At 45.0% G+C, this 23,522-nt stretch overlaps 18 non-coding genes and 1 pseudogene across 18 annotated transcripts; all 19 read right to left on the reverse strand.

Annotated features, from left to right (window-relative positions):
- Positions 1–237: 237 nt before the first annotated feature.
- Positions 238–428, reverse strand: LOC141212214 (U2 spliceosomal RNA). The gene has a single exon (XR_012282028.1). It is a non-coding gene; the product is annotated as a U2 spliceosomal RNA (small nuclear RNA).
- A 1,115-nt stretch (positions 429–1,543) lies between these two features.
- On the reverse strand, positions 1,544–1,734 carry LOC141212215 (U2 spliceosomal RNA). The gene has a single exon (XR_012282029.1). It is a non-coding gene; the product is annotated as a U2 spliceosomal RNA (small nuclear RNA).
- Positions 1,735–2,849: 1,115 nt separating this feature from the next.
- LOC141211425 (U2 spliceosomal RNA) lies at positions 2,850–3,040 on the reverse strand. Its single transcript, XR_012281400.1, has one exon. It is a non-coding gene; the product is annotated as a U2 spliceosomal RNA (small nuclear RNA).
- Positions 3,041–4,155: 1,115 nt separating this feature from the next.
- Positions 4,156–4,337, reverse strand: LOC141211749 (U2 spliceosomal RNA). The gene has a single exon (XR_012281681.1). It is a non-coding gene; the product is annotated as a U2 spliceosomal RNA (small nuclear RNA).
- A 794-nt stretch (positions 4,338–5,131) lies between these two features.
- On the reverse strand, positions 5,132–5,223 carry LOC141211885 (U2 spliceosomal RNA; annotated as a pseudogene).
- Positions 5,224–6,338: 1,115 nt separating this feature from the next.
- LOC141211561 (U2 spliceosomal RNA) lies at positions 6,339–6,529 on the reverse strand. Its single transcript, XR_012281532.1, has one exon. It is a non-coding gene; the product is annotated as a U2 spliceosomal RNA (small nuclear RNA).
- A 1,115-nt stretch (positions 6,530–7,644) lies between these two features.
- Positions 7,645–7,835, reverse strand: LOC141212216 (U2 spliceosomal RNA). The gene has a single exon (XR_012282030.1). It is a non-coding gene; the product is annotated as a U2 spliceosomal RNA (small nuclear RNA).
- Positions 7,836–8,950: 1,115 nt separating this feature from the next.
- Positions 8,951–9,141, reverse strand: LOC141212217 (U2 spliceosomal RNA). Its single transcript, XR_012282031.1, has one exon. It is a non-coding gene; the product is annotated as a U2 spliceosomal RNA (small nuclear RNA).
- Positions 9,142–10,256: 1,115 nt separating this feature from the next.
- Positions 10,257–10,447, reverse strand: LOC141212218 (U2 spliceosomal RNA). Its single transcript, XR_012282032.1, has one exon. It is a non-coding gene; the product is annotated as a U2 spliceosomal RNA (small nuclear RNA).
- Positions 10,448–11,562: 1,115 nt separating this feature from the next.
- On the reverse strand, positions 11,563–11,753 carry LOC141212219 (U2 spliceosomal RNA). The gene has a single exon (XR_012282033.1). It is a non-coding gene; the product is annotated as a U2 spliceosomal RNA (small nuclear RNA).
- Positions 11,754–12,868: 1,115 nt separating this feature from the next.
- On the reverse strand, positions 12,869–13,059 carry LOC141212220 (U2 spliceosomal RNA). Its single transcript, XR_012282034.1, has one exon. It is a non-coding gene; the product is annotated as a U2 spliceosomal RNA (small nuclear RNA).
- A 1,115-nt stretch (positions 13,060–14,174) lies between these two features.
- LOC141212221 (U2 spliceosomal RNA) lies at positions 14,175–14,365 on the reverse strand. The gene has a single exon (XR_012282035.1). It is a non-coding gene; the product is annotated as a U2 spliceosomal RNA (small nuclear RNA).
- A 1,115-nt stretch (positions 14,366–15,480) lies between these two features.
- LOC141212222 (U2 spliceosomal RNA) lies at positions 15,481–15,671 on the reverse strand. The gene has a single exon (XR_012282036.1). It is a non-coding gene; the product is annotated as a U2 spliceosomal RNA (small nuclear RNA).
- A 1,109-nt stretch (positions 15,672–16,780) lies between these two features.
- LOC141212224 (U2 spliceosomal RNA) lies at positions 16,781–16,971 on the reverse strand. The gene has a single exon (XR_012282038.1). It is a non-coding gene; the product is annotated as a U2 spliceosomal RNA (small nuclear RNA).
- A 1,115-nt stretch (positions 16,972–18,086) lies between these two features.
- Positions 18,087–18,277, reverse strand: LOC141212225 (U2 spliceosomal RNA). The gene has a single exon (XR_012282039.1). It is a non-coding gene; the product is annotated as a U2 spliceosomal RNA (small nuclear RNA).
- Positions 18,278–19,392: 1,115 nt separating this feature from the next.
- LOC141212226 (U2 spliceosomal RNA) lies at positions 19,393–19,583 on the reverse strand. The gene has a single exon (XR_012282040.1). It is a non-coding gene; the product is annotated as a U2 spliceosomal RNA (small nuclear RNA).
- A 1,115-nt stretch (positions 19,584–20,698) lies between these two features.
- LOC141212227 (U2 spliceosomal RNA) lies at positions 20,699–20,889 on the reverse strand. The gene has a single exon (XR_012282041.1). It is a non-coding gene; the product is annotated as a U2 spliceosomal RNA (small nuclear RNA).
- Positions 20,890–22,004: 1,115 nt separating this feature from the next.
- LOC141212228 (U2 spliceosomal RNA) lies at positions 22,005–22,195 on the reverse strand. Its single transcript, XR_012282042.1, has one exon. It is a non-coding gene; the product is annotated as a U2 spliceosomal RNA (small nuclear RNA).
- A 1,115-nt stretch (positions 22,196–23,310) lies between these two features.
- Positions 23,311–23,501, reverse strand: LOC141212229 (U2 spliceosomal RNA). Its single transcript, XR_012282043.1, has one exon. It is a non-coding gene; the product is annotated as a U2 spliceosomal RNA (small nuclear RNA).
- Positions 23,502–23,522: the final 21 nt, after the last annotated feature.

A 23,522-nucleotide genomic window follows, 5' to 3' on the forward strand; every position in this document is an offset into this window, starting at 1 on the left:
TAAAAAGGGAGAGCTAGAAAGATAGCATTGCATCACATTACATGGCAATGCAATGCACAGTTGCTGAAGTTGAACCAAAATGAGCTTGTAATCTGGCTTCTGCAACTTTGAACATGAAAAATCCAATGAGGAGAAGAAAAGCAAAGCCAAAGAGTCCATCCCAAAATCCGACAAACAAGCAAAATGAACAAAAAACATTGAATTCAATTCTTTCTGATTTTAGAAACTGCATTAAAGAAGGGGTGCACCGGTCCTGGAGATACTGCAATACCAGGTCAATGCGTGGAGTGGACAGAGCAAGCTCTTTTTCCATCTCCCTGTTCTAAAAATCCATTTAATATATGGTCCCCAGATAGGGGACGTATCAGATATTAAACTGATAAGAACAGATACTACACTTGATCTTAGCCAAAAGGCCGAGAAGCGATAACCAGAATTGGTTTCAAACTACGGAGCCACCCAAGGATCCTGAAAAGTCCATTTGTGGAGATGAGCTCCTGGACTCCCGTTAAGAAGACATGTTGTCAACCTCTAGATCCCTTACATGCCTGCACTTTTCGGCTTGCTGCTGCTGCAATCCACGCGTTTTAGATCTGCATAACTCCACCTCTTTAAACACAGCACCTTCACCCCCTGCTGTTCCCACCCGCCTCAACACCGTTGGAAGGGAGGAGAACCAATTAAGGCGGGGGGTGGGGTGGAACGAGCAGCTGTCTACCCTTAGCAGGAGGGCTCCTGATTACATACCTCTCCTGCTGCTGCTGCTGCTGGCTGTCCAGCAGCAGACTGAAGGTGGCTGCTGCTGTGCACAGGTATATAAAGGCTCAGAGCCTATTATGACACGCGCAGCCAGCGTTCCATTGCCACATTCCATCTACTGCAGGCAGGATACCTGGCTGGCTGAATGTCGCTGAGAAGCTCACAGAGACCGCCATAAGCAACAGTTTAACAGAATGCCACAGACTAATCAACCAAACTTTTTGGGTTGGGTTCTCTTTTATAGTCTGCAGGCATTAAATGAAAGAAGTCAGTGTTCCAGCAGAAGGAGACAACGTTTCAGAAAAGGCATTGTAGCAAACCAAAAAAGAAATTTTAAGCGCAGCAGAGTAACCAGCGCACATACCTGTTAGCTCAGGTGAGTTTAAAAGGCTGCTGTTGATAACAAGGGCATTTGCTAAATAGATGGTGTGTGTGCAACAATATACTGAAAGGTCAATTATATTGTGCAGCTTATCTCACCACCTGTAGTTATTTAGGTGAAAGCTCCAAAATGCTTGCCTAATATGTCTGTTTATCCAAAAGGAAGTAAAAAGGGAGAGCTAGAAAGATAGCATTGCATCACATTACATGGCAATGCAATGCACAGTTGCTGAAGTTGAACCAAAATGAGTTTGTAATCTGGCTTCTGCAACTTTGAACATGAAAAATCCAATGAGGAGAAGAAAAGCAAAGCCAAAGAGTCCATCCCAAAATCCGACAAACAAGCAAAATAAACAAAAAACATTGAATTCAATTCTTTCTGATTTTAGAAACTGCATTAAAGAAGGGGTGCACCGGTCCTGGAGATACTGCAATACCAGGTCAATGCGTGGAGTGGACAGAGCAAGCTCTTTTTCCATCTCCCTGTTCTAAAAATCCATTTAATATATGGTCCCCAGATAGGGGACGTATCAGATATTAAACTGATAAGAACAGATACTACACTTGATCTTAGCCAAAAGGCCGAGAAGCGATAACCAGAATTGGTTTCAAACTACGGAGCCACCCAAGGATCCTGAAAAGTCCATTTGTGGAGATGAGCTCCTGGACTCCCGTTAAGAAGACATGTTGTCAACCTCTAGATCCCTTACATGCCTGCACTTTTCGGCTTGCTGCTGCTGCAATCCACGCGTTTTAGATCTGCATAACTCCACCTCTTTAAACACAGCACCTTCACCCCCTGCTGTTCCCACCCGTCTCAACACCGTTGGAAGGGAGGAGAACCAATTAAGGCGGGGGGTGGGGTGGAACGAGCAGCTGTCTACCCTTAGCAGGAGGGCTCCTGATTACATACCTCTCCTGCTGCTGCTGCTGCTGGCTGTCCAGCAGCAGACTGAAGGTGGCTGCTGCTGTGCACAGGTATATAAAGGCTCAGAGCCTATTATGACACGCGCAGCCAGCGTTCCATTGCCACATTCCATCTACTGCAGGCAGGATACCTGGCTGGCTGAATGTCGCTGAGAAGCTCACAGAGACCGCCATAAGCAACAGTTTAACAGAATGCCACAGACTAATCAACCAAACTTTTTGGGTTGGGTTCTCTTTTATAGTCTGCAGGCATTAAATGAAAGAAGTCAGTGTTCCAGCAGAAGGAGACAACGTTTCAGAAAAGGCATTGTAGCAAACCAAAAAAGAAATTTTAAGCGCAGCAGAGTAACCAGCGCACATACCTGTTAGCTCAGGTGAGTTTAAAAGGCTGCTGTTGATAACAAGGGCATTTGCTAAATAGATGGTGTGTGTGCAACAATATACTGAAAGGTCAATTATATTGTGCAGCTTATCTCACCACCTGTAGTTATTTAGGTGAAAGCTCCAAAATGCTTGCCTAATATGTCTGTTTATCCAAAAGGAAGTAAAAAGGGAGAGCTAGAAAGATAGCATTGCATCACATTACATGGCAATGCAATGCACAGTTGCTGAAGTTGAACCAAAATGAGCTTGTAATCTGGCTTCTGCAACTTTGAACATGAAAAATCCAATGAGGAGAAGAAAAGCAAAGCCAAAGAGTCCATCCCAAAATCCGACAAACAAGCAAAATGAACAAAAAACATTGAATTCAATTCTTTCTGATTTTAGAAACTGCATTAAAGAAGGAGTGCACCGGTCCTGGAGATACTGCAATACCAGGTCAATGCGTGGAGTGGACAGAGCAAGCTCTTTTTCCATCTCCCTGTTCTAAAAATCCATTTAATATATGGTCCCCAGATAGGGGACGTATCAGATATTAAACTGATAAGAACAGATACTACACTTGATCTTAGCCAAAAGGCCGAGAAGCGATAACCAGAATTGGTTTCAAACTACGGAGCCACCCAAGGATCCTGAAAAGTCCATTTGTGGAGATGAGCTCCTGGACTCCCGTTAAGAAGACATGTTGTCAACCTCTAGATCCCTTACATGCCTGCACTTTTCGGCTTGCTGCTGCTGCAATCCACGCGTTTTAGATCTGCATAACTCCACCTCTTTAAACACAGCACCTTCACCCCCTGCTGTTCCCACCCGCCTCAACACCGTTGGAAGGGAGGAGAACCAATTAAGGCGGGGGGTGGGGTGGAACGAGCAGCTGTCTACCCTTAGCAGGAGGGCTCCTGATTACATACCTCTCCTGCTGCTGCTGCTGCTGGCTGTCCAGCAGCAGACTGAAGGTGGCTGCTGCTGTGCACAGGTATATAAAGGCTCAGAGCCTATTATGACACGCGCAGCCAGCGTTCCATTGCCACATTCCATCTACTGCAGGCAGGATACCTGGCTGGCTGAATGTCGCTGAGAAGCTCACAGAGACCGCCATAAGCAACAGTTTAACAGAATGCCACAGACTAATCAACCAAACTTTTTGGGTTGGGTTCTCTTTTATAGTCTGCAGGCATTAAATGAAAGAAGTCAGTGTTCCAGCAGAAGGAGACAACGTTTCAGAAAAGGCATTGTAGCAAACCAAAAAAGAAATTTTAAGCGCAGCAGAGTAACCAGTGCACATACCTGTTAGCTCAGGTGAGTTTAAAAGGCTGCTGTTGATAACAAGGGCATTTGCTAAATAGATGGTGTGTGTGCAACAATATACTGAAAGGTCAATTATATTGTGCAGCTTATCTCACCACCTGTAGTTATTTAGGTGAAAGCTCCAAAATGCTTGCCTAATATGTCTGTTTATCCAAAAGGAAGTAAAAAGGGAGAGCTAGAAAGATAGCATTGCATCACATTACATGGCAATGCAATGCACAGTTGCTGAAGTTGAACCAAAATGAGTTTGTAATCTGGCTTCTGCAACTTTGAACATGAAAAATCCAATGAGGAGAAGAAAAGCAAAGCCAAAGAGTCCATCCCAAAATCCGACAAACAAGCAAAATGAACAAAAAACATTGAATTCAATTCTTTCTGATTTTAGAAACTGCATTAAAGAAGGGGTGCACCGGTCCTGGAGATACTGCAATACCAGGTCAATGCGTGGAGTGGACAGAGCAAGCTCTTTTTCCATCTCCCTGTTCTAAAAATCCATTTAATATATGGTCCCCAGATAGGGGACGTATCAGATATTAAACTGATAAGAACAGATTTTTTTTTTTTTTTTTTGAAAGCCCGAATTCGTGTACAAAACCCGAGTGCGCTTAAAAAAGTGACAAGTGCCACAAAAAAAGTGCACTAGGATGCTGGTCTTCTTGAAACCCTCTCCAAAAGGAGAAGGGTCCCCCAAACCATTCCCCGTCCCTCCGAGCCAAAAGGCCACAGCGAGGAACAGGGACAAAAAGCCACCTCCAGCCGAAGCCAGAGGCGACCCAATCTTACCCCCAGCACCTGCCCGAGTTCTCACCCGAGCAAGGCACTGGGAGCCAAAGACTGTGCTCCCCTCCCGGAAGAGGGGAGCCAACAACGCTCTCCTCCCGAAAGAGGAGAGCCAGGGGGGTTCAGGGGGGAGCGGAACCTGATGGCCACACACTCCCCCCCTAGACCTGCCAAGAGAGGAACCTGTAAGGGAACCGCATCCCGACAAAATCCTAGTAGGACGTGACACACGTGAATAAGTGGACACACAGTGACAAAGAAATTAAATAAATAGTGAAGGTTTCACAGTATAATACTGCCCGGACCTTCGACCGGGAATTGAAAAATTCCCCATCCTAAGGCCAGAAGGCCCGGAATAAGGGTGTGTGCGAAGAAAGAAAATTTGAAGTGCTTGTGCAAATGTGCCATAAACTCAAGTGGGGTTCCCAATCCCAGTGAGTTAAGGCACCCCAGGGTCACCACTCCTGGGGCACTTCACACTTCGGGCTTTCGATCTTCCCCGGCCCAATGGCGTCGATCCTGGGGGGCCATGCTTTCCACCAGATGACTATATTAGCCACCTGGCGTACTAACAAGCGCCTAAACCCCAGTGTGCATAATGTATCAATCTACTAGGGCGGCCAACATCCAAAACCGCCTTTTCGAAAGATACTACACTTGATCTTAGCCAAAAGGCCGAGAAGCGATAACCAGAATTGGTTTCAAACTACGGAGCCACCCAAGGATCCTGAAAAGTCCATTTGTGGAGATGAGCTCCTGGACTCCCGTTAAGAAGACATGTTGTCAACCTCTAGATCCCTTACATGCCTGCACTTTTCGGCTTGCTGCTGCTGCAATCCACGCGTTTTAGATCTGCATAACTCCACCTCTTTAAACACAGCACCTTCACCCCCTGCTGTTCCCACCCGCCTCAACACCGTTGGAAGGGAGGAGAACCAATTAAGGCGGGGGGTGGGGTGGAACGAGCAGCTGTCTACCCTTAGCAGGAGGGCTCCTGATTACATACCTCTCCTGCTGCTGCTGCTGCTGGCTGTCCAGCAGCAGACTGAAGGTGGCTGCTGCTGTGCACAGGTATATAAAGGCTCAGAGCCTATTATGACACGCGCAGCCAGCGTTCCATTGCCACATTCCATCTACTGCAGGCAGGATACCTGGCTGGCTGAATGTCGCTGAGAAGCTCACAGAGACCGCCATAAGCAACAGTTTAACAGAATGCCACAGACTAATCAACCAAACTTTTTGGGTTGGGTTCTCTTTTATAGTCTGCAGGCATTAAATGAAAGAAGTCAGTGTTCCAGCAGAAGGAGACAACGTTTCAGAAAAGGCATTGTAGCAAACCAAAAAAGAAATTTTAAGCGCAGCAGAGTAACCAGCGCACATACCTGTTAGCTCAGGTGAGTTTAAAAGGCTGCTGTTGATAACAAGGGCATTTGCTAAATAGATGGTGTGTGTGCAACAATATACTGAAAGGTCAATTATATTGTGCAGCTTATCTCACCACCTGTAGTTATTTAGGTGAAAGCTCCAAAATGCTTGCCTAATATGTCTGTTTATCCAAAAGGAAGTAAAAAGGGAGAGCTAGAAAGATAGCATTGCATCACATTACATGGCAATGCAATGCACAGTTGCTGAAGTTGAACCAAAATGAGCTTGTAATCTGGCTTCTGCAACTTTGAACATGAAAAATCCAATGAGGAGAAGAAAAGCAAAGCCAAAGAGTCCATCCCAAAATCCGACAAACAAGCAAAATGAACAAAAAACATTGAATTCAATTCTTTCTGATTTTAGAAACTGCATTAAAGAAGGGGTGCACCGGTCCTGGAGATACTGCAATACCAGGTCAATGCGTGGAGTGGACAGAGCAAGCTCTTTTTCCATCTCCCTGTTCTAAAAATCCATTTAATATATGGTCCCCAGATAGGGGACATATCAGATATTAAACTGATAAGAACAGATACTACACTTGATATTAGCCAAAAGGCCGAGAAGCGATAACCAGAATTGGTTTCAAACTACGGAGCCACCCAAGGATCCTGAAAAGTCCATTTGTGGAGATGAGCTCCTGGACTCCCGTTAAGAAGACATGTTGTCAACTTCTAGATCCCTTACATGCCTGCACTTTTCGGCTTGCTGCTGCTGCAATCCACGCGTTTTAGATCTGCATAACTCCACCTCTTTAAACACAGCACCTTCACCCCCTGCTGTTCCCACCCGCCTCAACACCGTTGGAAGGGAGGAGAACCAATTAAGGCGGGAGGTGGGGTGGAACGAGCAGCTGTCTACCCTTAGCAGGAGGGCTCCTGATTACATACCTCTCCTGCTGCTGCTGCTGCTGGCTGTCCAGCAGCAGACTGAAGGTGGCTGCTGCTGTGCACAGGTATATAAAGGCTCAGAGCCTATTATGTCACGCGCAGCCAGCGTTCCATTGCCACATTCCATCTACTGCAGGCAGGATACCTGGCTGGCTGAATGTCGCTGAGAAGCTCACAGAGACCGCAATAAGCAACAGTTTAACAGAATGCCACAGACTAATCAACCAAACTTTTTGGGTTGGGTTCTCTTTTATAGTCTGCAGGCATTAAATGAAAGAAGTCAGTGTTCCAGCAGAAGGAGACAACGTTTCAGAAAAGGCATTGTAGCAAACCAAAAAAGAAATTTTAAGCGCAGCAGAGTAACCAGCGCACATACCTGTTAGCTCAGGTGAGTTTAAAAGGCTGCTGTTGATAACAAGGGCATTTGCTAAATAGATGGTGTGTGTGCAACAATATACTGAAAGGTCAATTATATTGTGCAGCTTATCTCACTACCTGTAGTTATTTAGGTGAAAGCTCCAAAATGCTTGCCTAATATGTCTGTTTATCCAAAAGGAAGTAAAAAGGGAGAGCTAGAAAGATAGCATTGCATCACATTACATGGCAATGCAATGCACAGTTGCTGAAGTTGAACCAAAATGAGCTTGTAATCTGGCTTCTGCAACTTTGAACATGAAAAATCCAATGAGGAGAAGAAAAGCAAAGCCAAAGAGTCCATCCCAAAATCCGACAAACAAGCAAAATGAACAAAAAACATTGAATTCAATTCTTTCTGATTTTAGAAACTGCATTAAAGAAGGGGTGCACCGGTCCTGGAGATACTGCAATACCAGGTCAATGCGTGGAGTGGACAGAGCAAGCTCTTTTTCCATCTCCCTGTTCTAAAAATCCATTTAATATATGGTCCCCAGATAGGGGACGTATCAGATATTAAACTGATAAGAACAGATACTACACTTGATCTTAGCCAAAAGGCCGAGAAGCGATAACCAGAATTGGTTTCAAACTACGGAGCCACCCAAGGATCCTGAAAAGTCCATTTGTGGAGATGAGCTCCTGGACTCCCGTTAAGAAGACATGTTGTCAACCTCTAGATCCCTTACATGCCTGCACTTTTCGGCTTGCTGCTGCTGCAATCCACGCGTTTTAGATCTGCATAACTCCACCTCTTTAAACACAGCACCTTCACCCCCTGCTGTTCCCACCCGCCTCAACACCGTTGGAAGGGAGGAGAACCAATTAAGGCGGGGGGTGGGGTGGAACGAGCAGCTGTCTACCCTTAGCAGGAGGGCTCCTGATTACATACCTCTCCTGCTGCTGCTGCTGCTGGCTGTCCAGCAGCAGACTGAAGGTGGCTGCTGCTGTGCACAGGTATATAAAGGCTCAGAGCCTATTATGACACGCGCAGCCAGCGTTCCATTGCCACATTCCATCTACTGCAGGCAGGATACCTGGCTGGCTGAATGTCGCTGAGAAGCTCACAGAGACCGCCATAAGCAACAGTTTAACAGAATGCCACAGACTAATCAACCAAACTTTTTGGGTTGGGTTCTCTTTTATAGTCTGCAGGCATTAAATGAAAGAAGTCAGTGTTCCAGCAGAAGGAGACAACGTTTCAGAAAAGGCATTGTAGCAAACCAAAAAAGAAATTTTAAGCGCAGCAGAGTAACCAGCGCACATACCTGTTAGCTCAGGTGAGTTTAAAAGGCTGCTGTTGATAACAAGGGCATTTGCTAAATAGATGGTGTGTGTGCAACAATATACTGAAAGGTCAATTATATTGTGCAGCTTATCTCACCACCTGTAGTTATTTAGGTGAAAGCTCCAAAATGCTTGCCTAATATGTCTGTTTATCCAAAAGGAAGTAAAAAGGGAGAGCTAGAAAGATAGCATTGCATCACATTACATGGCAATGCAATGCACAGTTGCTGAAGTTGAACCAAAATGAGCTTGTAATCTGGCTTCTGCAACTTTGAACATGAAAAATCCAATGAGGAGAAGAAAAGCAAAGCCAAAGAGTCCATCCCAAAATCCGACAAACAAGCAAAATGAACAAAAAACATTGAATTCAATTCTTTCTGATTTTAGAAACTGCATTAAAGAAGGGGTGCACCGGTCCTGGAGATACTGCAATACCAGGTCAATGCGTGGAGTGGACAGAGCAAGCTCTTTTTCCATCTCCCTGTTCTAAAAATCCATTTAATATATGGTCCCCAGATAGGGGACGTATCAGATATTAAACTGATAAGAACAGATACTACACTTGATCTTAGCCAAAAGGCCGAGAAGCGATAACCAGAATTGGTTTCAAACTACGGAGCCACCCAAGGATCCTGAAAAGTCCATTTGTGGAGATGAGCTCCTGGACTCCCGTTAAGAAGACATGTTGTCAACCTCTAGATCCCTTACATGCCTGCACTTTTCGGCTTGCTGCTGCTGCAATCCACGCGTTTTAGATCTGCATAACTCCACCTCTTTAAACACAGCACCTTCACCCCCTGCTGTTCCCACCCGCCTCAACACCGTTGGAAGGGAGGAGAACCAATTAAGGCGGGGGGTGGGGTGGAACGAGCAGCTGTCTACCCTTAGCAGGAGGGCTCCTGATTACATACCTCTCCTGCTGCTGCTGCTGCTGGCTGTCCTGCAGCAGACTGAAGGTGGCTGCTGCTGTGCACAGGTATATAAAGGCTCAGAGCCTATTATGACACGCGCAGCCAGCGTTCCATTGCCACATTCCATCTACTGCAGGCAGGATACCTGGCTGGCTGAATGTCGCTGAGAAGCTCACAGAGACCGCCATAAGCAACAGTTTAACAGAATGCCACAGACTAATCAACCAAACTTTTTGGGTTGGGTTCTCTTTTATAGTCTGCAGGCATTAAATGAAAGAAGTCAGTGTTCCAGCAGAAGGAGACAACGTTTCAGAAAAGGCATTGTAGCAAACCAAAAAAGAAATTTTAAGCGCAGCAGAGTAACCAGCGCACATACCTGTTAGCTCAGGTGAGTTTAAAAGGCTGCTGTTGATAACAAGGGCATTTGCTAAATAGATGGTGTGTGTGCAACAATATACTGAAAGGTCAATTATATTGTGCAGCTTATCTCACCACCTGTAGTTATTTAGGTGAAAGCTCCAAAATGCTTGCCTAATATGTCTGTTTATCCAAAAGGAAGTAAAAAGGGAGAGCTAGAAAGATAGCATTGCATCACATTACATGGCAATGCAATGCACAGTTGCTGAAGTTGAACCAAAATGAGCTTGTAATCTGGCTTCTGCAACTTTGAACATGAAAAATCCAATGAGGAGAAGAAAAGCAAAGCCAAAGAGTCCATCCCAAAATCCGACAAACAAGCAAAATGAACAAAAAACATTGAATTCAATTCTTTCTGATTTTAGAAACTGCATTAAAGAAGGGGTGCACCGGTCCTGGAGATACTGCAATACCAGGTCAATGCGTGGAGTGGACAGAGCAAGCTCTTTTTCCATCTCCCTGTTCTAAAAATCCATTTAATATATGGTCCCCAGATAGGGGACGTATCAGATATTAAACTGATAAGAACAGATACTACACTTGATCTTAGCCAAAAGGCCGAGAAGCGATAACCAGAATTGGTTTCAAACTACGGAGCCACCCAAGGATCCTGAAAAGTCCATTTGTGGAGATGAGCTCCTGGACTCCCGTTAAGAAGACATGTTGTCAACCTCTAGATCCCTTACATGCCTGCACTTTTCGGCTTGCTGCTGCTGCAATCCACGCGTTTTAGATCTGCATAACTCCACCTCTTTAAACACAGCACCTTCACCCCCTGCTGTTCCCACCCGCCTCAACACCGTTGGAAGGGAGGAGAACCAATTAAGGCGGGGGGTGGGGTGGAACGAGCAGCTGTCTACCCTTAGCAGGAGGGCTCCTGATTACATACCTCTCCTGCTGCTGCTGCTGCTGGCTGTCCAGCAGCAGACTGAAGGTGGCTGCTGCTGTGCACAGGTATATAAAGGCTCAGAGCCTATTATGACACGCGCAGCCAGCGTTCCATTGCCACATTCCATCTACTGCAGGCAGGATACCTGGCTGGCTGAATGTCGCTGAGAAGCTCACAGAGACCGCCATAAGCAACAGTTTAACAGAATGCCACAGACTAATCAACCAAACTTTTTGGGTTGGGTTCTCTTTTATAGTCTGCAGGCATTAAATGAAAGAAGTCAGTGTTCCAGCAGAAGGAGACAACGTTTCAGAAAAGGCATTGTAGCAAACCAAAAAAGAAATTTTAAGCGCAGCAGAGTAACCAGCGCACATACCTGTTAGCTCAGGTGAGTTTAAAAGGCTGCTGTTGATAACAAGGGCATTTGCTAAATAGATGGTGTGTGTGCAACAATATACTGAAAGGTCAATTATATTGTGCAGCTTATCTCACCACCTGTAGTTATTTAGGTGAAAGCTCCAAAATGCTTGCCTAATATGTCTGTTTATCCAAAAGGAAGTAAAAAGGGAGAGCTAGAAAGATAGCATTGCATCACATTACATGGCAATGCAATGCACAGTTGCTGAAGTTGAACCAAAATGAGCTTGTAATCTGGCTTCTGCAACTTTGAACATGAAAAATCCAATGAGGAGAAGAAAAGCAAAGCCAAAGAGTCCATCCCAAAATCCGACAAACAAGCAAAATGAACAAAAAACATTGAATTCAATTCTTTCTGATTTTAGAAACTGCATTAAAGAAGGGGTGCACCGGTCCTGGAGATACTGCAATACCAGGTCAATGCGTGGAGTGGACAGAGCAAGCTCTTTTTCCATCTCCCTGTTCTAAAAATCCATTTAATATATGGTCCCCAGATAGGGGACGTATCAGATATTAAACTGATAAGAACAGATACTACACTTGATCTTAGCCAAAAGGCCGAGAAGCGATAACCAGAATTGGTTTAAAACTACGGAGCCACCCAAGGATCCTGAAAAGTCCATTTGTGGAGATGAGCTCCTGGACTCCCGTTAAGAAGACATGTTGTCAACCTCTAGATCCCTTACATGCCTGCACTTTTCGGCTTGCTGCTGCTGCAATCCACGCGTTTTAGATCTGCATAACTCCACCTCTTTAAACACAGCACCTTCACCCCCTGCTGTTCCCACCCGCCTCAACACCGTTGGAAGGGAGGAGAACCAATTAAGGCGGGGGGTGGGGTGGAACGAGCAGCTGTCTACCCTTAGCAGGAGGGCTCCTGATTACATACCTCTCCTGCTGCTGCTGCTGCTGGCTGTCCAGCAGCAGACTGAAGGTGGCTGCTGCTGTGCACAGGTATATAAAGGCTCAGAGCCTATTATGACACGCGCAGCCAGCGTTCCATTGCCACATTCCATCTACTGCAGGCAGGATACCTGGCTGGCTGAATGTCGCTGAGAAGCTCACAGAGACCGCCATAAGCAACAGTTTAACAGAATGCCACAGACTAATCAACCAAACTTTTTGGGTTGGGTTCTCTTTTATAGTCTGCAGGCATTAAATGAAAGAAGTCAGTGTTCCAGCAGAAGGAGACAACATTTCAGAAAAGGCATTGTAGCAAACCAAAAAAGAAATTTTAAGCGCAGCAGAGTAACCAGCGCACATACCTGTTAGCTCAGGTGAGTTTAAAAGGCTGCTGTTGATAACAAGGGCATTTGCTAAATAGATGGTGTGTGTGCAACAATATACTGAAAGGTCAATTATATTGTGCAGCTTATCTCACCACCTGTAGTTATTTAGGTGAAAGCTCCAAAATGCTTGCCTAATATGTCTGTTTATCCAAAAGGAAGTAAAAAGGGAGAGCTAGAAAGATAGCATTGCATCACATTACATGGCAATGCAATGCACAGTTGCTGAAGTTGAACCAAAATGAGCTTGTAATCTGGCTTCTGCAACTTTGAACATGAAAAATCCAATGAGGAGAAGAAAAGCAAAGCCAAAGAGTCCATCCCAAAATCCGACAAACAAGCAAAATGAACAAAAAACATTGAATTCAATTCTTTCTGATTTTAGAAACTGCATTAAAGAAGGGGTGCACCGGTCCTGGAGATACTGCAATACCAGGTCAATGCGTGGAGTGGACAGAGCAAGCTCTTTTTCCATCTCCCTGTTCTAAAAATCCATTTAATATATGGTCCCCAGATAGGGGACGTATCAGATATTAAACTGATAAGAACAGATACTACACTTGATCTTAGCCAAAAGGCCGAGAAGCGATAACCAGAATTGGTTTAAAACTACGGAGCCACCCAAGGATCCTGAAAAGTCCATTTGTGGAGATGAGCTCCTGGACTCCCGTTAAGAAGACATGTTGTCAACCTCTAGATCCCTTACATGCCTGCACTTTTCGGCTTGCTGCTGCTGCAATCCACGCGTTTTAGATCTGCATAACTCCACCTCTTTAAACACAGCACCTTCACCCCCTGCTGTTCCCACCCGCCTCAACACCGTTGGAAGGGAGGAGAACCAATTAAGGCGGGGGGTGGGGTGGAACGAGCAGCTGTCTACCCTTAGCAGGAGGGCTCCTGATTACATACCTCTCCTGCTGCTGCTGCTGCTGGCTGTCCAGCAGCAGACTGAAGGTGGCTGCTGCTGTGCACAGGTATATAAAGGCTCAGAGCCTATTATGACACGCGCAGCCAGCGTTCCATTGCCACATTCCATCTACTGCAGGCAGGATACCTGGCTGGCTGAATGTCGCTGAGAAGCTCACAGAGACCGCCATAAGCAACAGTTTAACAGAATGCCACAGACTAATCAACCAAACTTTTTGGGTTGGGTTCTCTTTTATAGTCTGCAGGCATTAAATGAAAGAAGTCAGTGTTCCAGCAGAAGGAGACAACATTTCAGAAAAGGCATTGTAGCAAACCAAAAAAGAAATTTTAAGCGCAGCAGAGTAACCAGCGCACATACCTGTTAGCTCAGGTGAGTTTAAAAGGCTGCTGTTGATAACAAGGGCATTTGCTAAATAGATGGTGTGTGTGCAACAATATACTGAAAGGTCAATTATATTGTGCAGCTTATCTCACCACCTGTAGTTATTTAGGTGAAAGCTCCAAAATGCTTGCCTAATATGTCTGTTTATCCAAAAGGAAGTAAAAAGGGAGAGCTAGAAAGATAGCATTGCATCACATTACATGGCAATGCAATGCACAGTTGCTGAAGTTGAACCAAAATGAGCTTGTAATCTGGCTTCTGCAACTTTGAACATGAAAAATCCAATGAGGAGAAGAAAAGCAAAGCCAAAGAGTCCATCCCAAAATCCGACAAACAAGCAAAATGAACAAAAAACATTGAATTCAATTCTTTCTGATTTTAGAAACTGCATTAAAGAAGGGGTGCACCGGTCCTGGAGATACTGCAATACCAGGTCAATGCGTGGAGTGGACAGAGCAAGCTCTTTTTCCATCTCCCTGTTCTAAAAATCCATTTAATATATGGTCCCCAGATAGGGGACGTATCAGATATTAAACTGATAAGAACAGATACTACACTTGATCTTAGCCAAAAGGCCGAGAAGCGATAACCAGAATTGGTTTCAAACTACGGAGCCACCCAAGGATCCTGAAAAGTCCATTTGTGGAGATGAGCTCCTGGACTCCCGTTAAGAAGACATGTTGTCAACCTCTAGATCCCTTACATGCCTGCACTTTTCGGCTTGCTGCTGCTGCAATCCACGCGTTTTAGATCTGCATAACTCCACCTCTTTAAACACAGCACCTTCACCCCCTGCTGTTCCCACCCGCCTCAACACCGTTGGAAGGGAGGAGAACCAATTAAGGCGGGGGGTGGGGTGGAACGAGCAGCTCTCTACCCTTAGCAGGAGGGCTCCTGATTACATACCTCTCCTGCTGCTGCTGCTGCTGGCTGTCCAGCAGCAGACTGAAGGTGGCTGCTGCTGTGCACAGGTATATAAAGGCTCAGAGCCTATTATGACACGCGCAGCCAGCGTTCCATTGCCACATTCCATCTACTGCAGGCAGGATACCTGGCTGGCTGAATGTCGCTGAGAAGCTCACAGAGACCGCCATAAGCAACAGTTTAACAGAATGCCACAGACTAATCAACCAAACTTTTTGGGTTGGGTTCTCTTTTATAGTCTGCAGGCATTAAATTAAAGAAGTCAGTGTTCCAGCAGAAGGAGACAACGTTTCAGAAAAGGCATTGTAGCAAACCAAAAAAGAAATTTTAAGCGCAGCAGAGTAACCAGCGCACATACCTGTTAGCTCAGGTGAGTTTAAAAGGCTGCTGTTGATAACAAGGGCATTTGCTAAATAGATGGTGTGTGTGCAACAATATACTGAAAGGTCAATTATATTGTGCAGCTTATCTCACCACCTGTAGTTATTTAGGTGAAAGCTCCAAAATGCTTGCCTAATATGTCTGTTTATCCAAAAGGAAGTAAAAAGGGAGAGCTAGAAAGATAGCATTGCATCACATTACATGGCAATGCAATGCACAGTTGCTGAAGTTGAACCAAAATGAGCTTGTAATCTGGCTTCTGCAACTTTGAACATGAAAAATCCAATGAGGAGAAGAAAAGCAAAGCCAAAGAGTCCATCCCAAAATCCGACAAACAAGCAAAATGAACAAAAAACATTGAATTCAATTCTTTCTGATTTTAGAAACTGCATTAAAGAAGGGGTGCACCGGTCCTGGAGATACTGCAATACCAGGTCAATGCGTGGAGTGGACAGAGCAAGCTCTTTTTCCATCTCCCTGTTCTAAAAATCCATTTAATATATGGTCCCCAGATAGGGGACGTATCAGATATTAAACTGATAAGAACAGATACTACACTTGATCTTAGCCAAAAGGCCGAGAAGCGATAACCAGAATTGGTTTCAAACTACGGAGCCACCCAAGGATCCTGAAAAGTCCATTTGTGGAGATGAGCTCCTGGACTCCCGTTAAGAAGACATGTTGTCAACCTCTAGATCCCTTACATGCCTGCACTTTTCGGCTTGCTGCTGCTGCAATCCACGCGTTTTAGATCTGCATAACTCCACCTCTTTAAACACAGCACCTTCACCCCCTGCTGTTCCCACCCGCCTCAACACCGTTGGAAGGGAGGAGAACCAATTAAGGCGGGGGGTGGGGTGGAACGAGCAGCTGTCTACCCTTAGCAGGAGGGCTCCTGATTACATACCTCTCCTGCTGCTGCTGGCTGTCCAGCAGCAGACTAAAGGTGGCTGCTGCTGTGCACAGGTATATAAAGGCTCAGAGCCTATTATGACACGCGCAGCCAGCGTTCCATTGCCACATTCCATCTACTGCAGGCAGGATACCTGGCTGGCTGAATGTCGCTGAGAAGCTCACAGAGACCGCCATAAGCAACAGTTTAACAGAATGCCACAGACTAATCAACCAAACTTTTTGGGTTGGGTTCTCTTTTATAGTCTGCAGGCATTAAATGAAAGAAGTCAGTGGTCCAGCAGAAGGAGACAACGTTTCAGAAAAGGCATTGTAGCAAACCAAAAAAGAAATTTTAAGCGCAGCAGAGTAACCAGCGCACATACCTGTTAGCTCAGGTGAGTTTAAAAGGCTGCTGTTGATAACAAGGGCATTTGCTAAATAGATGGTGTGTGTGCAACAATATACTGAAAGGTCAATTATATTGTGCAGCTTATCTCACCACCTGTAGTTATTTAGGTGAAAGCTCCAAAATGCTTGCCTAATATGTCTGTTTATCCAAAAGGAAGTAAAAAGGGAGAGCTAGAAAGATAGCATTGCATCACATTACATGGCAATGCAATGCACAGTTGCTGAAGTTGAACCAAAATGAGCTTGTAATCTGGCTTCTGCAACTTTGAACATGAAAAATCCAATGAGGAGAAGAAAAGCAAAGCCAAAGAGTCCATCCCAAAATCCGACAAACAAGCAAAATGAACAAAAAACATTGAATTCAATTCTTTCTGATTTTAGAAACTGCATTAAAGAAGGGGTGCACCGGTCCTGGAGATACTGCAATACCAGGTCAATGCGTGGAGTGGACAGAGCAAGCTCTTTTTCCATCTCCCTGTTCTAAAAATCCATTTAATATATGGTCCCCAGATAGGGGACGTATCAGATATTAAACTGATAAGAACAGATACTACACTTGATCTTAGCCAAAAGGCCGAGAAGCGATAACCAGAATTGGTTTCAAACTACGGAGCCACCCAAGGATCCTGAAAAGTCCATTTGTGGAGATGAGCTCCTGGACTCCCGTTAAGAAGACATGTTGTCAACCTCTAGATCCCTTACATGCCTGCACTTTTCGGCTTGCTGCTGCTGCAATCCACGCATTTTAGATCTGCATAACTCCACCTCTTTAAACACAGCACCTTCACCCCCTGCTGTTCCCACCCGCCTCAACACCGTTGGAAGGGAGGAGAACCAATTAAGGCGGGGGGTGGGGTGGAACGAGCAGCTGTCTACCCTTAGCAGGAGGGCTCCTGATTACATACCTCTCCTGCTGCTGCTGCTGCTGGCTGTCCAGCAGCAGACTGAAGGTGGCTGCTGCTGTGCACAGGTATATAAAGGCTCAGAGCCTATTATGACACGCGCAGCCAGCGTTCCATTGCCACATTCCATCTACTGCAGGCAGGATACCTGGCTGGCTGAATGTCGCTGAGAAGCTCACAGAGACCGCCATAAGCAACAGTTTAACAGAATGCCACAGACTAATCAACCAAACTTTTTGGGTTGGGTTCTCTTTTATAGTCTGCAGGCATTAAATGAAAGAAGTCAGTGTTCCAGCAGAAGGAGACAACGTTTCAGAAAAGGCATTGTAGCAAACCAAAAAAGAAATTTTAAGCGCAGCAGAGTAACCAGCGCACATACCTGTTAGCTCAGGTGAGTTTAAAAGGCTGCTGTTGATAACAAGGGCATTTGCTAAATAGATGGTGTGTGTGCAACAATATACTGAAAGGTCAATTATATTGTGCAGCTTATCTCACCACCTGTAGTTATTTAGGTGAAAGCTCCAAAATGCTTGCCTAATATGTCTGTTTATCCAAAAGGAAGTAAAAAGGGAGAGCTAGAAAGATAGCATTGCATCACATTACATGGCAATGCAATGCACAGTTGCTGAAGTTGAACCAAAATGAGCTTGTAATCTGGCTTCTGCAACTTTGAACATGAAAAATCCAATGAGGAGAAGAAAAGCAAAGCCAAAGAGTCCATCCCAAAATCCGACAAACAAGCAAAATGAACAAAAAACATTGAATTCAATTCTTTCTGATTTTAGAAACTGCATTAAAGAAGGGGTGCACCGGTCCTGGAGATACTGCAATACCAGGTCAATGCGTGGAGTGGACAGAGCAAGCTCTTTTTCCATCTCCCTGTTCTAAAAATCCATTTAATATATGGTCCCCAGATAGGGGACGTATCAGATATTAAACTGATAAGAACAGATACTACACTTGATCTTAGCCAAAAGGCCGAGAAGCGATAACCAGAATTGGTTTCAAACTACGGAGCCACCCAAGGATCCTGAAAAGTCCATTTGTGGAGATGAGCTCCTGGACTCCCGTTAAGAAGACATGTTGTCAACCTCTAGATCCCTTACATGCCTGCACTTTTCGGCTTGCTGCTGCTGCAATCCACGCGTTTTAGATCTGCATAACTCCACCTCTTTAAACACAGCACCTTCACCCCCTGCTGTTCCCACCCGCCTCAACACCCTTGGAAGGGAGGAGAACCAATTAAGGCGGGGGGTGGGGTGGAACGAGCAGCTGTCTACCCTTAGCAGGAGGGCTCCTGATTACATACCTCTCCTGCTGCTGCTGCTGCTGGCTGTCCAGCAGCAGACTGAAGGTGGCTGCTGCTGTGCACAGGTATATAAAGGCTCAGAGCCTATTATGACACGCGCAGCCAGCGTTCCATTGCCACATTCCATCTACTGCAGGCAGGATACCTGGCTGGCTGAATGTCGCTGAGAAGCTCACAGAGACCGCCATAAGCAACAGTTTAACAGAATGCCACAGACTAATCAACCAAACTTTTTGGGTTGGGTTCTCTTTTATAGTCTGCAGGCATTAAATGAAAGAAGTCAGTGTTCCAGCAGAAGGAGACAACGTTTCAGAAAAGGCATTGTAGCAAACCAAAAAAGAAATTTTAAGCGCAGCAGAGTAACCAGCGCACATACCTGTTAGCTCAGGTGAGTTTAAAAGGCTGCTGTTGATAACAAGGGCATTTGCTAAATAGATGGTGTGTGTGCAACAATATACTGAAAGGTCAATTATATTGTGCAGCTTATCTCACCACCTGTAGTTATTTAGGTGAAAGCTCCAAAATGCTTGCCTAATATGTCTGTTTATCCAAAAGGAAGTAAAAAGGGAGAGCTAGAAAGATAGCATTGCATCACATTACATGGCAATGCAATGCACAGTTGCTGAAGTTGAACCAAAATGAGCTTGTAATCTGGCTTCTGCAACTTTGAACATGAAAAATCCAATGAGGAGAAGAAAAGCAAAGCCAAAGAGTCCATCCCAAAATCCGACAAACAAGCAAAATGAACAAAAAACATTGAATTCAATTCTTTCTGATTTTAGAAACTGCATTAAAGAAGGGGTGCACCGGTCCTGGAGATACTGCAATACCAGGTCAATGCGTGGAGTGGACAGAGCAAGCTCTTTTTCCATCTCCCTGTTCTAAAAATCCATTTAATATATGGTCCCCAGATAGGGGACGTATCAGATATTAAACTGATAAGAACAGATACTACACTTGATCTTAGCCAAAAGGCCGAGAAGCGATAACCAGAATTGGTTTCAAACTACGGAGCCACCCAAGGATCCTGAAAAGTCCATTTGTGGAGATGAGCTCCTGGACTCCCTTTAAGAAGACATTTTGTCAACCTCTAGATCCCTTACATGCCTGCACTTTTCGGCTTGCTGCTGCTGCAATCCACGCGTTTTAGATCTGCATAACTCCACCTCTTTAAACACAGCACCTTCACCCCCTGCTGTTCCCACCCGCCTCAACACCGTTGGAAGGGAGGAGAACCAATTAAGGCGGGGGGTGGGGTGGAACGAGCAGCTGTCTACCCTTAGCAGGAGGGCTCCTGATTACATACCTCTCCTGCTGCTGCTGCTGCTGGCTGTCCAGCAGCAGACTGAAGGTGGCTGCTGCTGTGCACAGGTATATAAAGGCTCAGAGCCTATTATGACACGCGCAGCCAGCGTTCCATTGCCACATTCCATCTACTGCAGGCAGGATACCTGGCTGGCTGAATGTCGCTGAGAAGCTCACAGAGACCGCCATAAGCAACAGTTTAACAGAATGCCACAGACTAATCAACCAAACTTTTTGGGTTGGGTTCTCTTTTATAGTCTGCAGGCATTAAATGAAAGAAGTCAGTGTTCCAGCAGAAGGAGACAACGTTTCAGAAAAGGCATTGTAGCAAACCAAAAAAGAAATTTTAAGCGCAGCAGAGTAACCAGCGCACATACCTGTTAGCTCAGGTGAGTTTAAAAGGCTGCTGTTGATAACAAGGGCATTTGCTAAATAGATGGTGTGTGTGCAACAATATACTGAAAGGTCAATTATATTGTGCAGCTTATCTCACCACCTGTAGTTATTTAGGTGAAAGCTCCAAAATGCTTGCCTAATATGTCTGTTTATCCAAAAGGAAGTAAAAAGGGAGAGCTAGAAAGATAGCATTGCATCACATTACATGGCAATGCAATGCACAGTTGCTGAAGTTGAACCAAAATGAGCTTGTAATCTGGCTTCTGCAACTTTGAACATGAAAAATCCAATGAGGAGAAGAAAAGCAAAGCTAAAGAGTCCATCCCAAAATCCGACAAACAAGCAAAATGAACAAAAAACATTGAATTCAATTCTTTCTGATTTTAGAAACTGCATTAAAGAAGGGGTGCACCGGTCCTGGAGATACTGCAATACCAGGTCAATGCGTGGAGTGGACAGAGCAAGCTCTTTTTCCATCTCCCTGTTCTAAAAATCCATTTAATATATGGTCCCCAGATAGGGGACGTATCAGATATTAAACTGATAAGAACAGATACTACACTTGATCTTAGCCAAAAGGCCGAGAAGCGATAACCAGAATTGGTTTCAAACTACGGAGCCACCCAAGGATCCTGAAAAGTCCATTTGTGGAGATGAGCTCCTGGACTCCCGTTAAGAAGACATGTTGTCAACCTCTAGATCCCTTACATGCCTGCACTTTTCGGCTTGCTGCTGCTGCAATCCACGCGTTTTAGATCTGCATAACTCCACCTCTTTAAACACAGCACCTTCACCCCCTGCTGTTCCCACCCGCCTCAACACCGTTGGAAGGGAGGAGAACCAATTAAGGCGGGGGGTGGGGTGGAACGAGCAGCTGTCTACCCTTAGCAGGAGGGCTCCTGATTACATACCTCTCCTGCTGCTGCTGCTGCTGGCTGTCCAGCAGCAGACTGAAGGTGGCTGCTGCTGTGCACAGGTATATAAAGGCTCAGAGCCTATTATGACACGCGCAGCCAGCGTTCCATTGCCACATTCCATCTACTGCAGGCAGGATACCTGGCTGGCTGAATGTCGCTGAGAAGCTCACAGAGACCGCCATAAGCAACAGTTTAACAGAATGCCACAGACTAATCAACCAAACTTTTTGGGTTGGGTTCTCTTTTATAGTCTGCAGGCATTAAATGAAAGAAGTCAGTGTTCCAGCAGAAGGAGACAACGTTTCAGAAAAGGCATTGTAGCAAACCAAAAAAGAAATTTTAAGCGCAGCAGAGTAACCAGCGCACATACCTGTTAGCTCAGGTGAGTTTAAAAGGCTGCTGTTGATAACAAGGGCATTTGCTAAATAGATGGTGTGTGTGCAACAATATACTGAAAGGTCAATTATATTGTGCAGCTTATCTCACCACCTGTAGTTATTTAGGTGAAAGCTCCAAAATGCTTGCCTAATATGTCTGTTTATCCAAAAGGAAGTAAAAAGGGAGAGCTAGAAAGATAGCATTGCATCACATTACATGGCAATGCAATGCACAGTTGCTGAAGTTGAACCAAAATGAGCTTGTAATCTGGCTTCTGCAACTTTGAACATGAAAAATCCAATGAGGAGAAGAAAAGCAAAGCTAAAGAGTCCATCCCAAAATCCGACAAACAAGCAAAATGAACAAAAAACATTGAATTCAATTCTTTCTGATTTTAGAAACTGCATTAAAGAAGGGGTGCACCGGTCCTGGAGATACTGCAATACCAGGTCAATGCGTGGAGTGGACAGAGCAAGCTCTTTTTCCATCTCCCTGTTCTAAAAATCCATTTAATATATGGTCCCCAGATAGGGGACGTATCAGATATTAAACTGATAAGAACAGATACTACACTTGATCTTAGCCAAAAGGCCGAGAAGCGATAACCAGAATTGGTTTCAAACTACGGAGCCACCCAAGGATCCTGAAAAGTCCATTTGTGGAGATGAGCTCCTGGACTCCCGTTAAGAAGATATGTTGTCAACCTCTAGATCCCTTACATGCCTGCACTTTTCGGCTTGCTGCTGCTGCAATCCACGCGTTTTAGATCTGCATAACTCCACCTCTTTAAACACAGCACCTTCACCCCCTGCTGTTCCCACCCGCCTCAACACCGTTGGAAGGGAGGAGAACCAATTAAGGCGGGGGGTGGGGTGGAACGAGCAGCTGTCTACCCTTAGCAGGAGGGCTCCTGATTACATACCTCTCCTGCTGCTGCTGCTGCTGGCTGTCCAGCAGCAGACTGAAGGTGGCTGCTGCTGTGCACAGGTATATAAAGGCTCAGAGCCTATTATGACACGCGCAGCCAGCGTTCCATTGCCACATTCCATCTACTGCAGGCAGGATACCTGGCTGGCTGAATGTCGCTGAGAAGCTCACAGAGACCGCCATAAGCAACAGTTTAACAGAATGCCACAGACTAATCAACCAAACTTTTTGGGTTGGGTTCTCTTTTATAGTCTGCAGGCATTAAATGAAAGAAGTCAGTGTTCCAGCAGAAGGAGACAACGTTTCAGAAAAGGCATTGTAGCAAACCAAAAAAGAAATTTTAAGCGCAGCAGAGTAACCAGCGCACATACCTGTTAGCTCAGGTGAGTTTAAAAGGCTGCTGTTGATAACAAGGGCATTTGCTAAATAGATGGTGTGTGTGCAACAATATACTGAAAGGTCAATTATATTGTGCAGCTTATCTCACCACCTGTAGTTATTTAGGTGAAAGCTCCAAAATGCTTGCCTAATATGTCTGTTTATCCAAAAGGAAGTAAAAAGGGAGAGCTAGAAAGATAGCATTGCATCACATTACATGGCAATGCAATGCACAGTTGCTGAAGTTGAACCAAAATGAGCTTGTAATCTGGCTTCTGCAACTTTGAACATGAAAAATCCAATGAGGAGAAGAAAAGCAAAGCTAAAGAGTCCATCCCAAAATCCGACAAACAAGCAAAATGAACAAAAAACATTGAATTCAATTCTTTCTGATTTTAGAAACTGCATTAAAGAAGGGGTGCACCGGTCCTGGAGATACTGCAATACCAGGTCAATGCGTGGAGTGGACAGAGCAAGCTCTTTTTCCATCTCCCTGTTCTAAAAATCCATTTAATATATGGTCCCCAGATAGGGGACGTATCAGATATTAAACTGATAAGAACAGATACTACACTTGATCTTAGCCAAAAGGCCGAGAAGCGATAACCAGAATTGGTTTCAAACT

This window comes from Phyllobates terribilis, unplaced genomic scaffold (genome assembly GCF_046119375.1).
Source record: "Phyllobates terribilis strain yellow unplaced genomic scaffold, ASM4611937v1 Scaffold_170__1_contigs__length_4071412, whole genome shotgun sequence".
Taxonomy (NCBI): Eukaryota; Metazoa; Chordata; class Amphibia; order Anura; family Dendrobatidae; genus Phyllobates; species Phyllobates terribilis.